The sequence below is a fragment of the Aotus nancymaae genome, unplaced genomic scaffold (assembly GCF_030222135.1).
Source record: "Aotus nancymaae isolate 86718 unplaced genomic scaffold, 86718_ANA_hifiasm-v0.15.2.pri h1tg000090l, whole genome shotgun sequence".
NCBI classification, from domain to species: Eukaryota; Metazoa; Chordata; class Mammalia; order Primates; family Aotidae; genus Aotus; species Aotus nancymaae.
The window spans coordinates 5,135,535-5,159,842 of record NW_026988505.1 but is presented as its reverse complement, the minus strand read 5'-3'; the positions used below and the strand labels follow the sequence as shown (position 1 = coordinate 5,159,842).

The following is a 24,308-nucleotide window of genomic DNA, read 5'->3' as shown; positions in this document are numbered from 1 at the left end:
ATCCCAAACCGTTCCCAAGAACTGCAATGTGGACAGCCTGACCCAGCCACAGTGGGCTGAGCTGAGAAAGCAGAGGCCCCGCAGCACCTGTGGATCTCACCCTCTGCACTTGTATCTGTCAGGAGGGGCAGGTGAGATCCCAGCTACTCGGAAGGCCAAGGCAGGAGAATTGCTTGAATCCAGGAGGTGGAGGTTGCGGTGAGCCAAGATCGCACCACTGCACTCCAGCCTGGGCTACAGAGTGAGACTCTGTCTCAAAAAAAAAAAAAAAAAAAAAAAGTAAGAAAAAAAGAAAAAAATTCTGATTGAAATCTCCTTCTTGTAACTTTGCCTGACACAAATTCAGCTTTCCAGTCCAAAATGTACTTGAGGTAGGTCCCTGTGTGAAACACTGTGAGAGGATTTATGACTCTGTAAAGTGGGACACCCACGCTTAAGACGCTTACGGGGAGTGACAGAGGCAATGAGAGTGCACAGCTCACAGCAGAATAAAGCGGAGGGGAGTCCAGCCTGCAAGAGTGGCACCAAGTCCTCTAATACTCACTCACAGCCAGGAGCCCGTAAGGACAGAAAAGCAAACCTCCAGCTGCTAGAACAGATGTCCTCAGCTCCGAGAAGCCACACACATGTCCTGTGTTCTCACTCACGTCGTCTTTATTTGTAATTTAAGTATCATTCTAACATGCATAACTGTCATTTCTAGGCTCACAAAGCAGACGATGAAGAGCAGAAATGCGGTGGCCACAGGCACACAGCAGGTGGTCCCGACGTGAGCTAGTGACAGGAGGAGAGGGAGGGAAAGTGGCAGCTGTGGGTCTGGAGCACAGAGCCATGTTTAGTCTCGGCATCCAGTTCTGTGGTAAAGCCTTAGGGCAGGAGGTTGGTAATAGTATTATGATATTAACTGCAAATCATAAAGCATCAAGTTCTCTTCAGCATTCTTTGATCATGAGCCAAAGAAGACTTTATTTTTCACACCAGTTTTAGGCTCACAGCTAAATCGAGAGGAAGGTTCAGAGTTCCCATAAGCCACCTGCCCCCAACACATACAGCGTAAGCCCCACTGTAAACACCCTCTCCAGAGTGGGGCAGTTTTACAGTTGATGAACCTACATCGACACCTCATGACCAACCAGAGTACACAGTTTACATGAGGGCTCACTCTTGTGAGTTCCATGGGGTTGGACAAATGTGTAATGATATGGATCTGCTGGAGCATTGCCAGAGCTCAGTTGTAAGATCATATCATCTGCAAACTATGAGAATTTGACTTCTTGTGTTCTAATTTGGATGTCCTTTATTTTTTTCCCTTTTCTGATTGTTCTGGCTAGGACTTCCAGTAGTATGTTGAATAATAAAGGTGAAAATGGGCATTTTTGGCCAGGTGTGGTGGCTCACACCTGTAATCCCAGTACTTTGGGAGGCTAAAGAGGGCGGAACCAGCTTGGCCAACATGGTGAAACCCCATTTCTACTAAGAATACAAAAAGTAGCCAGGAGTGGCAGTAGGCACCTGTAATCCCAGCTCCTTGGGAGGTTGAGGCAAGAGAATTACTTGAATCAGAGAGGCAGGGGTTGCAGTGAGCTGAGATTGCACCATTGTACTCCAGCCTGGGTGAGACAGTGAGGCTTCATCTCAATAATAACAACAAAAGTGGGCATCTTTGTCGTGTTCCAGATCTTTAAGGAAAGGCTTTCAGTTTTTCCACATTCAGAAGGATAACAGTTGTTGTCTGTCATCTATAGCTTTTATTGTGTTGAGATATTTTCCATCTACACTCAGTTTTTCGAGGGTTGTTTCATGAAGGATATTGCATTTTATCAAGTGCTTTTTCAGCATCGGTTGAAGTGATCATATTTTTTTGCCCTTCATTCTGTTGAATGATGTATTACATTGATTGATTTGCCTATGATGAACCATTCTTGCATCCCTGGGATAAATCCCCCTTAGTCATATTGAATGATCTTTTTAATGTATTGTTGAATTTGGCTTGCTAGTATTTTGTTGAGGATTTTTGCATCAATGCTCATTGGGGATATTGGCCTGTAGTTTCTTTTTTTGATGTGTCTTTGTCTTGTTTTGGTATCAGGGCAACACTGGCCTTGTAGAATGCATTTGGGAGTATTTCCTCTCCTCTGTTTTTTGGAACAGTTTGAGGAAGATTGGTATCAGTTCTTTGTTAAATGTTTGGTGACATTCAGCAGTAAAGCCACTGGGTTCTGGTGTTTTCTTTGCTGGGAGTTTTTATTATGGCTTCAATCTTGTTACTTGTTATTGGTCTGTCGGGTTTTGGATTTTTTCATGGTTCAATCATGGTAAGTTATGTATGTCTAGGAGTTTACCCATTTCTTCTAGCTTTTCCAATTTATTGGCATATAGTTGCTCATAGTAGCCTCTAAAGATCTTTTGAATTTGTGCAGTATTGGTTGCAATGTCTCCTTTTTCATCTCTGATTTTATTTATTTGAGTCTTTTTTCTTTTTTCTTAGTCTGGCCAAAGGTTTGTAGATTTTATCTTTGCAAGTAAAAAAAAAATTTCATTTAATTGATGTTTTGCATTATTTTCTTCATTTCAATTTATTTATTTCTACTCTGATATTTATTCTTTTCTTCTATTAATTTTGAGTTCGGTTTGCTTTTGTTTTTATAGTTCTTTAAGATGCATTGTGAGATTGAGGTTTGTCTACTTTTTTAACATAGGTGCTTATAGCTATACACTTCCCTCTTAGCACTGCTTTTGCTGAATCCCACAGGTTTTGGTATGTAGTGTTTCCATTATCATTTGTTTCAAGAAATTTTTCAGTTTCCATCTTAATTTTTTTATTGACTCAATGGTCATTCAGGCACATATTTAATTTCTATGTGTTTGTATAGTTTTCAAAATTCCTCTTGTTATTGATTCCTAGTTTTATTCCATTGTCATCAGAGAAGTTACTTGATATAATTTAATATTTTTAAAGTTTTTGAGACTTATTTTGTGGCCTAACATATCATCTGTTCTTCAGAATGATTCATGTACTGAAGAAAAGAATGTGTATTCTGCAGCTGTTGGGTGAAATGTTCCATAAATAACCATTAGGTCCATTTGGTTTATAGTACAGATTAAGTCTGATGTTTCTTTTTGATTTTCTGGCAAGATGGTAAGTCTGATGCTGACAATGGGGTGTTGAGGTCCCAGCTATTATTGTATTGGGGTCTCTGTCTTTAGCTCTAATAATATTTGCTTCATATATCTAGGTGCTCCAGTATCAGGTGCATATATATTTACAATTGTTATATCCTCTTGCTGAATTGACCCCTTTGTCATTATATAATGACCTTCTTTGTCTCCTTTTATAGTTTTAGTCTTGAAATTTATTTTGTCTGATGTATGCATAGTTACTCCTGTTCTTTTTTTGGTTTCCATTTGCATGGAATATCTTTTTCCAACTCTTTATTTTCAGTAGTGTGTTCCTTTATAGGTGAAGGGTGTTTCTTGTAGGCAATAGATCATTGAGTCTTGGTATCTTAATTCATTCATCACCCTATGTCTTTTGATTGATGAGTTTAAGACCATTTAGATTCAATATTATTATTGCTAAGTAAGGACTTACTCCTGCTATTTTATTATTTTTTGGTTTTCCTTTCCTTCGTTTTTTTCCTTCCTGTGTTCCTTTTAGTGAAGGTGATTTTCCCTGGTAGTATGTTTTAATTTCTTGCTTTTTTTGGTAGCCATTGTATATTTTTTGGTTTGATATTACCATGAGGCTTGCAAATAATACCTTATAACCCATTATTTTAAACTGATGACAACTAAACACTGATTGTATAAACAACCAATCTAACCAATGAACAAAGAGAAAACTAATATAAACACTACACTTTAGCTTTGTCTCCCTGTTTTTAAACTTGTTGTTGTTTCCATTTATATCTTGTTGGACTATCTATGTCTTGAAAAGTTGTTACAGTTATTATTTTTAATCAGTTAATCTTTTGGTCTTTCTACTCAAGAGTTGAATAGTTTACCCAACACTATTACAGTGTTATAATATTCTGTGTGCTTATTTACTATTGCCAGTGAGTTTTGCACCTTCAGATGATTTCTTATTGCTCGTCAATCTTTTTCTTACAGACTGAAGAACTTCTTTCAGCATTTCTTGTAGGACTGTTTAGAGTTTATGAAATCCCTCAGCTTTTGCTTGATTGGAAGCCTTTATTTCTCCTTCACGTTTGAAGGATATTTTCACTGCATATACTATTTTAGGATAAACAGTTTTTCCTTCAGCACTTTAAGGATATCATGCCACCCTCTTCTGGCCTATAAAGTCTCCACTGAAAAGTCTGCTTCGAGATGGATTGGAGCTTCATTGTATGTTATTTGTTTCTTGTATCATGATGTTTTTAGGATCCCTTCTTTATCCTGGAACTTTAGGAGTTTGATTATTAAATGCCTTGAGGTAGCCTCATTTAGGTTAAATCTATTTGGTGTTCTATAACCTTCTTATACTTGAATATTGATATATTTATCTGGGTTTGGAAAGTTTTCTGTCATTATCCCTTTGAAAAAACTTTCTTCTTTAACCTCTATCTCCTCTTTAGGTCACTACCTCTTAGAGTTGACCATTTGAGGCTGTTTTCTAGATCTTATAGGTGTGCTAAGTTCTTTTTTATTTTGTCTCTTCTGACTGTGTATATGCAAATAGCCTGTCTTCAAGCTCACTAATTCTTTCTTCTGCTTAGTCAGTTCTGCTGGTAAGAGATTCTACTGCATTCTTGAGTATGTCAATTGCATTTTCAGTTCCAAAATTCCTGCTTGACTCTTTTTAATTATTTCAGTCTCTTTGCTAAATTTATCTGATAGAATTTTGAATTCCTTCTTTGTGTTATTTTGATTTTCTTTGAGTTTCTTCAAAGCAGCTCTTTTGAATTCTTTTTCTGAAAGGTCATATACCTCTTTCTCTGCAGGATTGGTCCCTGGTGCCTTATTTAGTTTGTCTGGTGAAGTCACGTTTTCCTGGATGGGCTTGATGCTTGTGAATGTTCATTAGTGTCTGGGCTTTGAATAATTAAATATTTATTGTAGTGTTCACAGTCTGGTCTTGTTTGTACCTGTCCTTCTTGAGAAGGTTTTTCAGGTATTCAAAGGAACTTGGGTGTTATAATTTTTTTCAGTCATTGCAGCCATCTCTTCATTAGGGAGCACCCCAAGCCCAGCAGTGCTGTGGCTCTTGCAGACTTGTAGAGGTACCGCCTTGGTGATCTTGGAAAAAATCCAGAAGAATTCTCTGGATTATTAGAAAGAGACTCTTGTTCTCTTACCTTACTTTCTCCCAAACAAATGGAGCTTCTCTCATCTGCAGAGCTCCCTGTAGCTTGGGGAGGAGTGACACAAGCACCCCTCTGGCCACCACCCCAGGCATTGTGCTGGGTCAGACCTGAAGCCAGTGCAGTTACTCACATGAAGCCTGTGGTAACCACTGGCTGACTACTGCCTAGATTGCTCAAGGCCCTGTGACTCTACGATCAACATGTGGCAAAGCCAGCCAGGCTTCTTTCCTTCCCTTCAGGGTAGTGAGTTTCCCCTAGCCCTGGGCAGGTCCGGAGATACCAGCTGGGAGCCAGGGCCCAGAGCTGGAAACCTTAGGAATCTGCCTTTGCTTCATTCTACTGCAGCTGAGCTGGCATCCGAGCCACAAGACAAGGCCCTTCCCACTCTTCCTTCCCTTTTCCCAGGCAGAGCAGCCTCTCCCCATGGCCACCATTGCTCCCAGCCTGCAGCGAGTACCACCTGGCTACTATTGATGTCCACTCAAGGCCCAGGGGCTCTTCAGTCAGTGTGCGATGACTCCTGCCAGGCCGTGAACTCCCCTTTCAGGGCAGTGGGTTCCCTTTTGGCCCAGGGCGGGTCTAGAAACGCTGTCCACAAGGCAGAGCCTAGGAATGGGGACCCCAAGAGCCTGCTTGGTGCTCTACCCTACTGTGGCCAAGACGGTACCTAAAAGCTGCAAGACAGGGTACCCTTATTCGCCCCTCTCCTTTCCTCAAGCGGAAGGAGTCTCTCCTCTTGGCCATCACAGCTTGGAATGTGCTGGCCACACCTGAAGCCAGCATGTCTTACAGTCTCACAAAGGCCCCCAGCATGCACTTCCTGGCTATCACCGCTCATTATTCAGGGCCCACGGGCTCTTTAGTCAGCAGGTGATGAATCCTGCCAGGACTGGGTTCGCCTCTTCAAGGCACTGGATTCCCTTCTGGTCCAGGGTGTGTCAAGAAATGTCATCCGGTAGCTAGGCCTGGAATGAGGGCCTCAGGCCTCTGCCCTACTCTGCTGTGGCTGAGCTGGCATCCAGTTGCAAGACAAAGGCCTCTCTAGGTTTCCCTCTTCTCTCCTCAAGGGGAAGGAAGAAGTCTCTCCCGAGCTGTGAGTTGTGCTACCTGGAGTTGGAGGAGGAGGTCGCACAAGCACTCCCTTGGCTGCCCTGGCTGATACCTCACTGAGTCAGGTGTCCCCCAGGTCCACTGACTCTGAGCTCAGCACAGCACCAGGACTTGCCCAGGAGTTGCAGTCGTCATGCAGACTGCCTTTCAAGTTTATCTGAGACTCCAGAGCACGCTAGCCCATGGCAGTGGGGCTTGCCAGAGCTCAGGTTCCGACCGCTGGGATGCGTGATTCCCAGTGTTGCTTTCCAATGTAACAGGGCAGCAAGGTTTTCTGGATGCACCATCTTGGATATAATGCCTCTCTAATTACACCAGGATGCCAGGTCACATTTCCACAGGGCTGTGCAGGGCGCACCCCAAACCCCTGAGCACGCAGCATCCCTCCATGTCCTCACCAACACTTGCTTTTCTGCAACTTTTCCATTTTTCTCCATCAGATAGGAAACTAAAGTCTTATTTTTTAATTTGCATTTCTCTGCCCCCTTGTGGGATTGAAAGTGCCTTCATTTATTGATTAACCTGTCACTTCTGTGACCTGCCCATTTAATTTCTTTGTATTTTTTCTTCATTGTTTTCTGTTGATTTATAATTTCTTGTAGATTTAGATATTACCATTTTGTTTATTTTAGAAATGTTAAATATATTCTTCCACATAACTGTTAGCATTTTTGGTGAGGTATTTTATCAAATCCAATACTTTTCTTCCTGATGGTTTCACTTTTTGGGGTTAATCATTAATTGTTTAACAATGAAAATGTTTAATATTTGTTAACAATAGTATGTAATATATAAACTCCCTAATCTCTTAATTTATTGTCAGTTTTCTTATAAGAGAAAATAAGAATAGATTGTATATAAGAAACTTTGCCTCTAAGCATGTTCTCTTAATATACATAGGTGTAGAAGCCTCTATTCAAGTTAATACACAAATAAGTCATCAAGAAAGTGCTATGTTGGGCTGGGTGTGGTGGTTCATGCCTGTAATCCCAGCACTTTGGCAGGCCAAGGTGGTCAGGAGTTCGAGACCAGCCTGACCAATATGATGAAACCAGTCTCTACAAAAAATACAAAAATTAGCCAGGTGTGGTGGCATGCACCTGTAATTCCAGCTACTTGGGAGGCTGAGACAAGAATTGCTTGAACCAGGAAGCAGAGGTTGCAGTGACTGGACACTGTGCCATTGCACTCCAGCCTGGGCAACAAGAGCGAAATTCTGTCTCAAAAATAAATAAATGAAAAAAAAAAGTGCTACGTCCTACAGCGGGAAGTTGTGGGGAGGCTGATAGATACAGTGAGAGCACCTGGAGGAAACCCCAGCTGCCCCACATCTGCATGTGAGGGAGAGCTGTGCTCTGACTGAAGTGTCACATAAAAAGATGAAGCCTTGTACTGTAGGAGGGACATCAAATGAACACTTGATAAAATGAATGTAAACCTTAAGTTTCACTAGAATACAGCATGTTTCCTTGCACTTACATATGGCCTTCAAAAGCAAAACCAAAAATAGGAATCAGGAAAAGGAATCAAAATTGGACACTAAACAGGACCATCAAAACCTAAGTCATAACCGATAAGTGCTGTTGAATTAGGGTACACTTGAGAAGCAGAGAGTTTGAAACAGAGTTGTCCACGTGAGGCGCTCAACAAGAAACAGCACCAGGCTTATAAAACACCTTCCAGAATCACACAGAACAAAGCATCTTCTATAGAGGGTGCAGGCTGGGTATCACAGCCTCTTCTTCCCCCAAAGCCTGTAAAACGAAGTCAGTTTTAGGCTTGGAATTGAACATTTTAACACAATTTAGGTATCAGCTATCATTGACAGTGGGAGACTTCAAAATAATTTTGCACATTCACAGACCTTATCACTAATCCTGTGAGCAACTAGGCATGTGGCCTACATAGTTGTGAAGAATTGTCACAGTAATTTCCAGATCCAGAATGTAATTTGCCCAAAACCAGGCTTCCAACCTTGACACATTTATTCCACCCATTAAACACCTGTGTGCTCATAAAGACATCTTGGGAGCTGTCATCCCTCCACCAAATCACAGGCTTGGATGTGACACTGCGAGTTTCCTGGACTTTGAAGCAGTTTGAGTAGCTCAGTTGGGTGGGGGGAGGGAACTTAGAGATGAGTGAGACTAAAATGTGAAGCCATTTGTTTTTCTGAAAATTTGATGTTATCCTGTGCAGCACAGTCTTAAAAGTTTCTTCTGCCTCCATGGCATAATTTAGAAAATCTTGAAAACGTCAAACAGTCCTAACGTAATTGATCTTTCATACACAATCTAAGAAAAAATGTAATCATCTATCAAAAACATATATCATGTCCATTAACAAAATTGCCATGTCATGTCATCCTTGAAATACATTGCAGAAGCCAAAACAGACAGTCACATTTTCTCTTTGGTTTTAGACAACAGACCCCCCCGGAGTCGTAATCTAGGACAACTCGGTATAAAATGTATTCAATTAAAATTGCTCTTATCCTTTAGATGAATTTCCTGGGAGTTATGAGGTCAAGGATGATTCCCTTTACCAGCTAAATAGCTGCCCAACAGCTGTTGCTCTTTGGAACATGTACTCTTAAAACTGCTATGTAGTTTTGTGGTTCACACGGTGTCTTAGTCTCACTGACACTGTGGTGCTGTGTGTGGTCCTAATGTCAAATTCCATTCTGACTGTAGAGGGAACCACAGGCCTCATGGTTTCATGACAGTCCCTTCCGAGGGGACAAAGTGCCACAGTCACCTAGAAACAGCCTGGAGGGGCACAGATGGCAAGACGCGTCTGCACAGTCCTGGACTCTCCTAGGGGGTTGGGGACGGCCCGCCAGGCGTAAGCACTCGGGCTGCAGACGCACTTGGCACTGGGTGCTCAGGCAGTAAAAGCACTTCAGATTTTCTGTGGAAATCGGCTTTGTTTTCTTTTTCTGTTGTTCTGCCGCCTCCCAGACCCTTTCCTTGCAAAGATTTGTAGAAAGGACGTCTCTGGCTCCCTGGCGAGCTCTGCTCCCTGATGCTTCCCTGCCTACCTCCCTGTTACAGATCCCCCTCTGTGCAAACAGAGATGCAGAACACAGAACAGAGAGCACCCATTGTCTTCCCCTGTGTGCGGAAGGGACAGGGACCAGGGCTCACAGACAACAGCCCATTCTCTGCATCGTCCAGACCTGGGAACCCACTCCCTGCCTCCCCCGTGGCACTCAGGGAACACATCAGAGAAACTCTTAGTGGCCTCTGCTGTTTAAAGAGATCCTCAAAGTGAAGAAAAGAACATTAAGGTGTTAATTCCTTACACTTTTTGTTAACTCTGCGAGGGTTTCTTTGGAAGGTGCTTCCTGTGTTCTTTTGAAAAGGTCAAGCTGTAGGTGCTTAGTGATTTGTAGCTGGAGTTGTGGATTCGTTCACCCGGGACCCTTAGGCATGCCTGGGCCTGCTGCCTCACTCTGTCTCTCTGACTCTTCTGTCTAGTTAAATGTCTAATCATTTATGTTGCACAATCCAAACACCTCCGTTTATCGTTTGGGTTGAGCACGTCAGATATTTGGATTCTGGACAGAGGTGGATAATATAAAAGTGTTTGTGGAGGTCATTCTTTCAGTCAGGATGGAGCTCTGGGTGTGCAACGGGGCAGAGACAAATCAGCACCAAACTCCAGCTGTGCAGCCAGGCAGAGCCTAAGTAGATGCAGTCGAAGCTCATCCCACTGTTGGGAGCTGGGACCTGAAAATGACCCCATCGATGGGCATTTGAGTTGGTTCCAGGTCTTTGCTATTGTAAACTGTGCTGCAATGAACATTCGTGTGCATGTGTCCTTATAGTAGAACAATTTATAATCCTTTGGATATATACCCAGTAATGGGATTGCTGGGTCAAATGGAATTTGATAGACTGGACAGGGAAAATGTGGCACATATACACCATGGAATATTATGCAGCCATCAAAAACGATGAGTTCACATCCTTTGAAGGGACATGGATGAAACTGGAAACTATCATTCTCAGCAAACTGACACAAGAACACAAAATCAAACACCGCATGTTCTCACTCATAGACGGGTGTTGAACAATGGAAACACACGGACACAGGGAGGAGAGCACTATACACTGGGGTCTGTTGGGGCGAAATAGGGGAGGGACAGTGGGGGGTGGGGAGTTGGGGAGAGATAGCATGGGGAGAAATGCCACATATAGGTGAAGGGGAGGAAGGCAGCAAATCACACTGCCACGTATGCACCTATGCAACAGTCTTGCATGTTTTTCACATGTACCCCAAAACCTAAAATGCAATTAAAAAAAAAAGAAAAGAAAATGACCCCATCGGTGAGGTCCGGTAGGCATGAGTTGCCTGCGAGGCCCGCCAGATTCTGGGATGGAGCCGGGCTGAGAGGACCTAGGGAAGGTGTCCTGGAGGAGGAGGCTGAGCCTACGGAGACTGGGACGCCAGGGGCTGCAGGTGGGACAGTCCTGGCAGGTTTGGGGTGAGAAGCGTGGCTGAAGCTGGGGGCCTGGAGTGGGCGTCTGTGGAGATGCCCTGTGGGCTGAGAGGGAGGAGAGACAGTGAAGCCCAGCGAGGCTCACCCAGTGTGCACTGCACTGTGTGCGCAGCCAGCAGGTTTGGAAGGACCAGCTGGGCCAGAGCAGCAGGAACCAACTCAGTGCCATGGATGTGTCAGGGTAGGTGGAGCCAGGGCTACCTCTAGACAACAATCTGCCACAGCCTGGCACCCACAGCCTGGGGGTCAGGGCCAGGGCAGCACTTGCCCACCTGACATATGCGGGCTCCATGCTCCTACACCCAGCACTTACAGGCTTCGTACTCCTGCACCTGGCACTCATGGGCTCCGTGCTCCTGCACCCAGCACTTACAGACTTCGTACTCCTGCACCTGGCACTCATGGGCTCCGTGCTCCTGCACCTGGCACACGTGGGCTCCGTGCGCCTGCACCCAGCACTTACAGACTTCGTACTCCTGCACCTGGCACTCATGGGCTCTGTGCTCCTGCACCTGACACGCATAGGCTCTGTGCTCCTGCACCTGACTCCTGCAGGCTCCGTGCTCCTTCCTGCACCTGGCACTGGTGGGCTCTGTGTTCCTGCTGAGGCAGTGCTAGGCGTCAGCATTGATCACAGCCAAGGTTGGAGGAGGTGTCCCATGGGAGGCCTGTAGGTCCCAGAAGAGTGGAATTGAAGAAGCCACCCTGAGCCCAGGGTGGAGGCTCTGCTTTCCCAACAGGGGCAGGACCCAGAGGAAGAGCAAGGCCACAGCAGCAGGTCCCCGGAAGGCAGTGATGTGCTAAGAGCCTTCTTTGAGAAAGAGTGGAGGCCCCGGTGGAGGGACAGGGTGGAGAGTCGGCTTCTTGACTGCTCCCTGACCCCTTTCTCCACTTCCCCATAAACCCTTGAAACAGAGGAGCCTGTGTATGTGCTTCTCTTTGGGGCCACTGAGAAGTGGCAGCAGAGGGGCCTGCCTTCCACAAGGCACGGGGCAGGGACCACGAGTGACCTGGGAACACTGGCCCAGGCTCCAGGTCTCCCTCTATCTGCTCCGGCCTCCACTTTAAGTCACACCCAACATTGTGAGATGTCGGCATTTCTGCTGCTAGACATTCGTGTTGCTGTGCAGCAGCTGGGGGTGGGACAAAGGACTCGGGCTTCTAATTTTTAAAAGGCACAGCAAATCATGCGTGGGCCAGGCAGCCAGGCCCGTCGGAAGGAGCTGCCTTTCCTCCAGCTCCACAGCTCCTCCCATCTGACAGCTCCACCCACCTGCTGGGCACTGAGGCTTCTCCTGCGGGGGCTGCCGGTGGCACTTCCCATCTCCACAGCTGTGCAGTGCCCGGCTTAGCTCCCGCTCAGCCCTTTCAGCTGGTGTAGCCATGGATGGCAGCCTGGCCACTGAGATATGCAGGTGGCCGGTACCCTCCAGCCATCCTGCAAGTCACTGTGAACGCTCTCACGCTCCAACAGCAAAGCCACTGGTCGGAAAGAGGCTGGGCTCCTAAACACCCGCCAGACCTGGCCACCCATGTCCACCCTGCTCCCTGAAGGGGGGTGGCTCCCAGAGGGTGAAGCCACTGTGGTTTGAGGGTGAAGCCTCTGTGGTGTGAGCCCTGAGCCCGTGTCTCAGCTGATTCACCAGCCACACAAGCACGGGGAGTCACGAGTGGGAAGGACAGAAATGGTTCCTGACCTCGGGAGCTCGAGGTTGGCTGGGGTGCTCTAAAAATCAACTGAATAGTAAACGGGTGAATTAGCATAATGAGGAATGCGTATCGATCAATTTTTCTTAAAAGTAAATATTTTTAATCATCAGTTTTGATTGATGAGGAGGTTACATAAGCAATTACTGAGAATGATTACAAATCGTAATTACACTAGGAAGCAGAGCGTGAAGGGTGCTGTGCTTGAGATCCGATGGGAGGCAGCCAGGGGAGAGGAGGCTCTGGGGGCTTTGAGGAGCGACAGGGCCATCGGGCGAGTGGTCCTGGGCTCCACGGGAGCAGCAGGGGCCTCGGGGCACGGGAACTGAGCAGGGATGGAGCCCCCGCAGGGAGGAGGAGGAGACAGGCCTTGCAGCCTTCCCATGGCCTCAGACCAGGAGCGAGAACGGAGGACTGGGTCAGAGCCAAGGAGAGGGGAGCACGGGGCGCTGTTCTGAGAGGCAGAGCTACAGGAGGGCCATTTCTGGGTCTGGATTCTCACGGTAAAACAAGCGGTAGAACAAAATTCTCAATGCTGGCCTGCAGCTCTGAGGTGATGCGATTCAGACCGCGGCTCCAAAATTCACCCATCAGCGTGAACCGCAGGTCGAAGGCCCGTGCTGCGTCCAACACCACCATCTGCTGGTGAGTGGGAGACATTACGTCTTTGGGCCAAACGTGAAGAACACGTTCAGGATACTGAGTTAGAGAAACGGTAAACTTTTAAATTCCATTACAGCTACCAAAACCAAATTGGGGTTGTAAATAAATTTTCGTTGTATACTATTTAAGTTGCACACACACAGTAAATGCTTGCTAGAAAACTGAAATGCATGTTTATTTTCAAACACAATGCATGTCATATGATGAATGAAATCGTAACGAGACATATGTTTCTGTTAATCATAGACATACTGCAAGCCCTCCTTAATGTGAGCTACTGTGGCGCCACATGTACATTCAACTTTGATGAGTTAATAGTCACTATAGGCCAGGTGTGGTGGCTCACACCTGTAATCCCAGCACTTTGGGGGGCTGGGGCAGGTGGATTCCTTGAGAGCAGGGGTTCAAGACCAGCCTGGCCAACATGGCAAAACCCAGTGTCAACTAAAAATCCAAAAAATTAGCTGAGCAGGGTGGGGCATGCCTGTAATACCAGCTACTTGGGAGGCAGAGGCAGGAGAATTGCTTGAAGCTGGGGGATGGAGGTTGCAGTGAGTTGTGATTGCACCACTGCACTTCAGCCTGGGCGATAGAGTGAAACTGTAAAAAAAAAAAAAAAAAAGTCACTGTAATGAGTGAGCCCTGTAGATTCCACTGATCAATAGGAGCTTTAAGCCTTTTGGAATTTATACATATTAGCATAGTTAAAACGGCATTCTTTCCTCACATTTACAAATGGTTTGGAAGCATCTGTCTCTAAAAATTTTTATTTATACTTTCCAATGTAAGTTCATCTATGCCATGACTTTACTGGTTTAAAACCCTATTTTGTGAAGGACCTTGCCTTTGTTAGGTGGATGGGGAGGTTCCTGTGGCTTTATGCCACGCGCTCTGTGAAGGTGAAGGTGTGACACTGATGCTGAGTTAACAGACTCGTTGTGTGATTGGAAGCTTTACTTCATCGCACAGTAAATTTTCCGTGTCAAGCTGCAGGGTTACTGCAGGATTTTAGAGCCAAGTTTGAAATCTGCCCACACCTCTCAAAGCAGACTGGCAGTAGGAAAGCTGTTTTTCAGAGGGGAACAGAGGTGTCCCAGAGCAGAGTCACTCTGTAGCCAGTTTAGGATCATCACTTTCCAAGTGACAAGTCAGCAGACTGGGGGGCTCGGCAGGGATTGTAACTTGCAAGTGCATGCCTACCAGACATTCCCATTCCTCATTAAGTATCTGCTTTGCCTGAGGCAAACAAGCTGCTATTTTTTTTTTAAGATGGAGTTTCAATCTTGTTGCCAGGCTGGAGTGCAGTGGTGCTATCTCAGCTCACTGCATGTTCTGCTTCCCAGGTTCAAGTGATTCTCCTGCCTCAGCCTCCTTAGTAGCTGGGATTACAGGTGCCCGCCACAATGCCTGGCTATTTTTTGTATTTTTAGTAGGGATGGGATTTCACCATGTGCCTGGTGGTCTCAAACTCCTGACCTCAGGTGATCCACCAGCCTCGGCCTCTCAAAGTGCTGGGATTACAGGTATGAGTCATTGTGCCTGGCCCAAGCTGCTATTTTAATTAAACTTTTTTTTTTTTTTGCATGTAAAACAAAAGGAGAAAAATCACCCTAATCACCCTGTAACTTGGGTGATCTAGACCAGGGCTTCACAAGCTGTTCTTGAAAAGGGCCACATGGTAAATATTGGGCCAATCGGTCATTGTCACATATTCTTTATTTTTATGTGGTTTTGTTTTTACAACCCTTTAAAAAACATCAGAGCCATTCCGGCACAAGGGCTGCCTGCAAGTGGGCAGCTTCTACGGGAGGCTGTGGCTTCCTGACTCCTTCCCTAGAGCTGCGCCTCACTTTGCCTGCATTCCCAGAAACATTTTCTTGTTTCCAACATAAATATGTCCTCCCAGTGCGGTAAATTGCCATTGATGCTGGCCATTATGCATGTCTTATTAGGGTGTCATGAAAGTCTTAAAAGTTTGCGCAAATTTCTTCCGAACTTTCCTTGAATGTTGTGAATGTACCTTTATGTAGACTTGGGATCATCGATGGCCAACAGCCCTCTTCAGCGTTTGCTCTTCTCGCATTTCACAGGAACGCGCCGTATGCTCTATGGTATATGTTATGATTTATCTATGACAGATAAACATTTGGGACTGAGAAGCAAGACTTCTAACAATAGCCTATGGGATAAACTAAAAGCAAGCAAAAAGCCCTCTGCATGCACCCAGCCACAGTGGAACCTTCTTAGGAGAATAGTCAGAGCTGGGCATGGTGGAGAAATGGGGGAGGAAGCAGGCGGCACTGAACACTTTTCACTCAGTTGGAACACAAAGGACTTGAAGCGTGTGCTCAACGCTCAGCATTGTGCATGCAAGTTTGTGTGTGTGTTGTGTGTGTGCATGCACGCAAGTTTGTGTGTGTTGTGTGTTTGTGCATGCATGGAAGTTTGTGTCTGTTATGTATTTGTGTGTCCATGCATGCATGTTTGTGTGTGTGCTGTGTATTTGTGTGTACATGCATGCAGGTTTGTGTGTGTTATGTATATGTGTGCGCATGCATGTTTCTGTGTGCATGTTGTGTATTCGTGAGTGCATGCATTCAAGTTTGTGTGTTGTGTATTTACGTGTGCATGCATGTTTGTGTGTTGTGTATTTGTGTGTGCCTGCCTGCATGTTTGTGTGTGTTGTATATTCATGTGTGCCTGAATGCATGTGTGCTGTGTATTTGTGTGTACGTGCATGTATGTTTGTGTGCACGTCAGGATTCCCCAGAGAAACAGAACCAACAGGATGTAAAACACAAAACCCAGCATAAAAACCTGGCCTAATGGGAGATTTATCTTAAGGAATGGCTCATGTAATTATGGGGGTGCAGGGTAGGCTGGAGGTCCAGGAAAGAGTTGCAGTTGAGTCCTCAGGCCGCCTGGCAGAATCCTAGGAGGTCAGGCTTTTCGTCTGAAGGCCTTCAGCTGGGTGGGCGAGGCCACCCACACTGTGGAGGGCAATTTGCTCGACCCAAAGCCCATAGATGGAAATGCTAATCACACCTAAAAATGCCATCATGGCGATGTCAGGAATAATGATGATCAAACATTTGAGCACAGTGGCCCAGCCAAGCTGACACATAAAAATTAACCATCACGATGTGCGGATAGATATATAATATATTATGTGGAGTAGACAGAGATCTCTATAGATAGATATCTCTGTCTCTATCTGTATCTCTTAATTTTTTTATTGAGATAAAATACACATATAATTTATCATCTTTACCATTTTAAGTGTATAGTTCAGTGGCAATACATACATTTGTAGTCTTCTCTCTTTTCATACCCCCTTCCAGGTTTTCAAAACTTACTTTCAATATAAGCATTGCTATAAATAACTAACTTGTCATTACCTATGCATATGTTGTTGGTTGGATACCATTACTATGACTAGCTAGAGCCAAATTAGGATTAATACAACTTTTTGTTCAACATTGCAAAAGATTATGAGTGTAATGTTATTTACATTTTTAATGTTCTTCTTTCTTCCGTAAAATGCCTCTGAATTTCTTCTTAAAGGAACAGCTGTTGCTAGGTTTTTCCCACAGAAAAGAAGACCGTTCGGACGGTGTGGCGCTCCCTCTAGTGGCGGAGAGTCGCTACCTCACCGGCGAGACTTCCCAAAGCCGAGGGCCCCTTCTCAAAGTTTGTTCCAGAGATGCCTGGACACCTCTAACACCCTCCTATGGAATCCAGGACGTGAAAACTATTTTGATAATACGGATGAGATCAGGGCTGTGTTAACAATGTGCATGTATCCTACAGCGGTATAATGAAATTTGGAATATCTGCATGACTCTGAACTATTATTTTCCAAATGACCAATGCATGATGTTACAAACTCATAAATGGTAAAAGATCCCTTCAAAGTGCAAGAGGGATGAAAATATTTTAATATAACACTGTGAAAAATTCATTAGTGCAATCTCAGATCCACATTGCAACTAATCTCTAAGAAGTTAGATTTTTAGAGTAGTGAAAAAGGCTATTGACAATTATCTAAAAAGACTACTAAAATTATCCTCTCTTCTTCAACTACATAGCTACTTGACACAGATTTTCTTCATGTATTTCAATCGAAAATGGAATCGCAGCAGATTAAATGCAAAAGTGCCTATCCAGCTGTCTTTTCTTAAGCCAAACATTAAAGAGATTTGCAAAGAATATTAAATACTTTCACTCTGCTGATTTTTTGTTTCAAAAAATTGTTTCTTAAGAAACTTCTTTGTGTTAACCTATAATGGAATCATTATTATTTTAAAATGAATTAATAACTAAATATTATAAAAATATAAAATATCAAATGTGGTCAATATAAGTAGATAAAACCTACCTAAATATGGTTTTTTAAAAAATCTGTAATTTTTCAGGGTACAGAGATTCTGAGACCAAAAGTTTAAGCTTTAATCTAAAGGAATAGTATTTGATCATGTGCAAATGATGATAATGTGTAACAGTGAATTTAAAAAACAGAATGATTTGAGTCATATGATTATACATGCTTATATATTGTTTATTTTCAATAAATTAACATCACTTCATCTGTACATCCGAAAAGGTAATGGTTGACGCTTACCTCTACGTTTTACAGAATTAGCACAGGTTTCATTCCTGACTTGACCTCCATCTCTTAACTGAGTTTTTTATTTTCTTTGAAAGATCCACGTCAAGAAATATTGTCTGGGCACACCTGTAATCCCAGACTTTGGAAGGCCGAGGCAGGCAGACCACTTGAGGTCAGGAGTTCCAGACCAGACTGCCCAACATGGCAAAACCCGGTCTCTACGAAAAATAGAAAAATTGGCCAGGTGCGGTGACTCATGCTGAGATGGGTGGATCACGAGGTCAGGAGTTCGAGACCAGCCTGACCAACATGGTGAAACCCTGTCTCTATTAAAAATACAAAAATTAGCTGGGTGCTGTGGCATGTGCCTATAATCCCAGCTACTCAAGAGGCTGAGGCAGGAGAATCACTTGAATCTGGGGTGTGGAGGTTGCAGTGAGCCGAGATTGTGCCACTGCAGTCCTGCCTGAGCAACAGAGAAAGACTCCGTCTCAAAAAAAAATTAGCTGGAGCTAGGCTGGGTCTTGGTGGTGCGTGCCTGTAATCCCAGTTACTTGGGAGGCTGAGGTGGGAGAATTGCTTGAACTCAGGAGGCGGACGTGCAGTGAGCTGAGGTGGCACCACTGAACATAAGCCTGGGCAGGTGGGAGAATTGCTTGAACTCAGGAGGCGGACGTGCAGTGAGCTGAGGTGGCACCACTGAACATAAGCCTGGGCGACAGCGCAAGACCCTGTCTGGAAAAAAAAAAAAAAAGAAAGAAATATTTATAGAATGTGTATTATCTGTCAGTTCCCAGAGACAGTTTTTAACAATAAAAAAGAATGAGACAGTTTCTGCCTCTCCAGGGGTAGAAATCAACTCTCATTTATGTATGCTTTTGAAAATTATTTGCTCAATTTTCTGAAATCATCCCATAATTTAACTCAAGAAGGTCATCTTTTAATTTATGAATAATTGAGTACTTTTAGGCCATAAGCACAAGTATGTGCAGTTTTATATATAATTGAGCGAGATTAAAATTTTATGTAAAAAACTTCTCTATTAATTTAGGATATTTTAATCACTGATGTATTATCTGTGCATTTTTTCTTGGAGTCCTTTACAAGTGGGGAAGTCTCTGGTAAGAAATGTTTAAAGGAGAATGGCAATGAGAAGCCCACGTTTAGTGAGGCGATTCTGTCAAAACACCACCTGTCTACAGAAGAAAATAATCAAGTACAGAGCTCTTGGTGAAAACAGGAAAAACCTGAATATTACTCAGCTGTTAATCAATCTAGAAGGAAACATAATGGTCTTTTGGAGAAAAAAATATTATCAGAGGGAGTAACTGCCTTCCAGTATTTCATTTTCTATGGAATATCTCCTAAACGCATAGAGTTTTCTGAAAAATGTAAAATATCAACTACTTCCACACCTGAGTGTTAGTTGTTTTGACTGTGCTGATTATATTAATAATTAATGCAGGCCGGGCATGGTGGCTCACACCTGTAATCCCAGCACTTTGGGAGACCAGGGCAGGAGGATCACCTGAGGTCAGGAGTTTAAGACCAGCCTGGCCAATATGGTGAAAACCGGTCTCTACTGAAAATACAAAAAATTAGCTGGGCGTGGTGGTGTGTGCCTGTAATCCCAGCTACTTGGCAGGCTGAGGCAGGAGAATTGCTTGAACTCAGGAGGCGGAGGTTGCAGTGAACCGAGATCGCACCACTGCACTCCAGCCTGGGCAACAGAGTGAACCTCCGTCTCAAAAAATAACACAGTAATAATAATTAGCACATCGGTAGGTGTGTGCCCATTGTCCCGCAGTGTTTATTAACCGTTTCACTCTTACATAGTCTCAGTTTGGGTGACAAGTTGTATGGTTCCTAATTGTAGCAGGATCGTGGGATTTGGGGAAGAGATGGATCTCAGAGATGCCTTTGTCTAACTCCTTCATTTTCACCCCCTTTCATTTGTCTGGTGCCTTGTCCAATGTCACAGAGCTAGTGAATGCAGCTGGCGAGGACGCAGCCCCCACCAGAGCTGAAGGGGCTAGAGACTGAGTGAGGACCCCGAAGAAGGACCGGCTCGTCAGTGCTGATGCCCTTCCAAACCAGAGGGGAGTCCAAAAGCTTAGCTGCCGGAGGAAGGCGGTGAGTGTTAGTCCCGGACCTGTGCTGAACCCTGAGAAGAAGGCTTCCTTCAGCTGCAACCCTGCTGTGCCAGGTCAATCTGAGCAGGTGCGGTTGCCAACACAGCTGAGTCTGAAGGCTCACTGGCACCAGGACCAGCCATAGGTGAACTCTAGGCACGCTCTTGACTTCAGGTAGCACAGAATCCAGCCCCCTAGGAAAACTTGCTGGTGCTGCTGGTGGTGGTGTTTGCAGCCTGGCCCCAGCCAAACTCCCAGCTATGGGCAGATGCCGTCTCCCTCCAGTCCCAGGGTCCTCCCATTTCAGTTAATGTTTACCCAGGAATGAGGCCTCCATGACGCAATGGTGAAGTGAAATATTAAAGACAGGACACTGGATTCACATGGCCATTTCTGACTTTCATGTGTTTAAAACGCTTTTGGCCTGAGAAACTGATGTTGGATGTGTCCCCACCAGTGCCACAGAGCCTGACTGGCAGTGCGGAAGTCGGGACTGTCAGCTACCTGAGGAGGGGTCTGGCTCGCATCACCTGCAGAAATGGACTCTGGCCTCACCTGGGCCTCCACCTGGGCTCTGGCTCCACCTCGGCCTCCACCTGGGCTCTGGCCCCACCTGGGCCTCCACCAGGGCTCTGGCCCTACCTGAGCCTCCACCTGGCTTTCTGCATCCCCTTCCTGTCCTGGAGGTAACATCACAAAGCCTAGACAGACATCAAGATATTTAAATTTTAGTCCAAACCCTTTCAATGCACAGCAATGTGACCCCTGCTTTTTGTTTCTCATTTTTAAACCAGTCTGGGCCTCCGTTTCCACATTCGCAGGGTGGAGTGAGGCATTGGGTCTGGGGATGATTTCCACTGCTCTGCCCAGGTCTGGGATGTCTCTGGGGCTGGCCTATCCTGGTGTCTGCCCTCCTGGCCCCCTCTGGAGCCCTCGGGCATGTGACTCAGATCCTGCTCCTCACAGGACTGGGTGGCCCTGACAGCCAGGGAATGGTTGTCATGCCTCACATCTTTGTTTGTTTTATTACAACCACTCTTAGGAACACACGGCTTGATTGCATTGTTTGTGATTGCTAAGCCTTCAAGCACTTTCAGAATGGAATCCTCCCTGGGCATGGCTCGCTGTGCTCTGGGTCCCGTTTCCTGGATCCTGCTCTGAGCTGGGCAGCTGGTCATCGTGTTCGTGCGTGTTAAGGCTCCCTTCCCCAGCACAATCATTCAGGATCGAAACCATAGTGCATTGGGGCTTAGAGAGGCTCATCTATTCCATGCTTGCCTTACGGATGAGGGAGCCAGGGCCTCAGATGGGTGAAGAGGTTTTCCACAGGGCACGAACCTTCAACAACAGATTAGCAAACAGAAAACCAGGCCCAGCGCCAGTGCCCTTGACAACAGGCTCAGGGCAGTTTGGCCAGATGGGGCCTGGCCCAGCCTTGGTGTGATTACAGAATGCCGTTTGGAGATAAACTCCCCAATAGCGGGGGGCCACATGTCACCACCTCTGAAGATAGAAACCCGTCAGTAATCGCCACAGGACGAAAGCCACGCTTTTCCACTGAATGAAAATGGATTTATTGAGCTTCCACAATGTGCAAGGCGCTGTTTTAGTCAGAGCGAAGGTACAAATCTAGGCCAGCCATCATCGCTGCATGAACTTTGGTCATCTGGCACAGACAACGTAAGAGAAAGACCTCCTGTCTTAGGGCACTGACTCAGCAGACCGGCAGTTTGCACAGCTTTAAAACACAGCCACGAGTTGCATTAGGAATCACATTTAACCCTGAATTTCATCAAGATTTAGGAAACTGTGGTTGCCTAGACAAATGATAAATGACCGATGTCTCAGACTTTCCTCTCCTTTCATGCATTAGGTCTCCGTGGACTCGCTGGGTCTCCTGTCCACTGAGAGCATTTCCATCCCTACCACGTCCTGACGAGCCTTGCTGGTTGGAGAGGAAACTTCTGACCGCCCTGAGCTGGGCTTTGTGTTCCTCATGCCCCGGGGGTAGCCACGGTAGCCCCCACCGCGTGGATGGATAGTACGAGAGGGGTTATGTAAGCAGCTGCACGTATGGTATCTGCCTGGCACATAGCAATGGCCTGCTGCCAGGTCTCCTAGGATATGTTTTGATTAACAAAATATGGAAAATCTTTGCACCATATTACAGAGATGCTGAGTAATGCCCAAACTCCAAGCAATCTAATTGCCTTGGTTTGGGAAGGATATCAGTTTTATCACTACTTAATGTCTTGCTGCTACTACAGGAGACAGGTTAGCTAGTTTATTTGGTTTGTTTGTCTAGTAAGCAAATGTTTGTTGACTGCATTTTGTGTGCGGGGCTTTGAGTGAGGTCCTGGGACCTCCCTGGTCAGAGGAACCCCCGGTGCTCATGGTCCAGTGGGTGACACAGGCTGGCCAGTCAGCCCTGCCGTGAACCACGCTGCAGACGTAATGGAGGGAAACACCGCTCTTAGCAAACATGCCACAAGGGAGAGTTAACTCAACTGGGGTCAGAAAAGGCATCTGAAGTATCAGTGCTTCTGCTGAAGTTTGAGACAGGGAGCAGGACCGCGTGTGTGGAATTTGAAGACTGGGAAAGAGCCTGCGTGGGGCGGGGGCTGGGGGAGCAAGGAGCTTAGCTCCACTGACGTGCAGAACATCATGGAGGGTGGGGTGGAAGCCAGGCCATGCAGGGCTTCACACGGTACGTCTGCTGCTTGTTAAAACACGAGTGGTGGCCGGGCACAGTGGCTCACGCCTGTAATCCCAACACTTTGGGAGGCCGAGGCAGGTGGATCACCTGAGATCAGGAGTTCAAGACCAGTCTGGCCAACATGGTGAAACCCCATCTCTACTAAAAATGCAAAAAGTAGCTGGGCGTGGTGGTGGACGCCTGTAGTCCCAGCTACTTGGGAGGCTGGGGCAAGAGAATCGCTTGAACCTGGGAGGCGGAGGTTGCAGTGAGCCGAGATCGCGACACTACACTCCAGCCTGGGTGACAGAGCGAGACTCCATCTCAACAACAACAACATACCATGAGTGACTCTCAGGGGTGTGGGGGACGTGCTCTGATCTGCACTCCAGACATGCATTTGGGCCTTGGCCTAGGGGATGAGTGTGGGTGTGGGGGTGCAGGACCTCAGCCTTAGCCTGGGGATGAGTGTGGATGTGGGGGTGCAGGGCCTCAGGATGAGTGTGGGTGTGGGGTGCAGGACCTCAGCCTTAGCCTGGGGATGAGTGTGGGTGTGGGGGTGCAGGACCTCAGCCTTAGTCTGGGGATGAGTGTGGGTGTGGGGGTGCGAGACCTCAGCCTTAGCCTGGGGGATGAGTGTGGGTGTGGGGTGCAGGACCTCAGCCTTAGTCTGGGGATGAGTGTGGGTGTGGGGGTGCAGGACCTCAGCCTTAGTCTGGGGATGAGTGTGGGTGTGGGGTGCAGGACCTCAGCCTTAGCCTGGGGGATGAGTGTAGGTGTGGGGTGCAGGACCTCAGCCTTAGCCTGGGGATGAGTGTGGGTGTGGGGGTGCAGGACTTCAACGTTAGTCTGGGGATGAGTGTAGGTGTGGGAGTGCAGGACTTCAGCCATAGTCTGGGGATGAGTGTGGGTGTGGGGGTGCAGGACCTCAGCCTTAGCCTGGGGATGAATGTGGGTGTGGGAGTGCAGGACTTCAGCCTTAGTCTGGGGATGAGTGTGAGTCTGAGAGATGGAGGGCCTCTGCCTTAGCCTGGGGATGAGTGTGAGTCTGGGAGATGGAGGGCCTCTGCCTTAGCCTGGGGATGAGTGTGAGTCTGGGAGATGGAGGGCCTCTGCCTTAGCCTGGGGATGAATGGGAGTGTTGGGGGCATAGACTATTGCAGGGCCTGGATGAGACGCCGTCAAGCTTGGATGAGTTGGATGGCAATGGAGTAGAGTGAAGTGCGTAGATGTGAGGGGGTATTTAGGAGGGAAAATTTTAAAGCTGTGCAGGCCCAAGGGAGGTATTAGAGTTTTCTAGTATGAGCCATTCATGGGTAGAAAACACTGGACAAAGAGATCAGGTGGGGAGCAGTGGACTCCTCAGTTTAGTGTTTGACCTGCTGAGTTTAAGTTTCCATTTTATCATTCAAAAAGAGGTGTGAGGGGAAGCTGAACGTGAACCCAGACTCCCTCTGGAAGCCGTCCGGGAGGTGAGGATAATTAAAGCCATTCCTACGTAGCATGTGTTTGGGGTTGCCTAGGAAGGAGCAGGGGATTAGACAGGAAGAGTGATTTGAGAAGTGCGTTGGAGAAACTTCCA

The 24,308-nt window shown here is 46.1% G+C and overlaps 1 protein-coding gene across 3 annotated transcripts in view; it reads left to right on the top strand.

Annotated features, from left to right (window-relative positions):
• Positions 1-23,117, top strand: part of KBTBD11 (kelch repeat and BTB domain containing 11) — a 54,989-nt gene extending 31,872 nt beyond the window's left edge. For all 3 annotated transcript variants that reach the window (XM_064369787.1, XM_064369786.1, XM_064369785.1), the window contains 2 exons: positions 19,881-20,032; positions 21,905-23,117. The gene's annotated coding sequence lies outside the window, so the exon portion shown is untranslated. The remainder of the gene's footprint in view (positions 1-19,880; positions 20,033-21,904) is intronic.
• Positions 23,118-24,308: the final 1,191 nt, after the last annotated feature.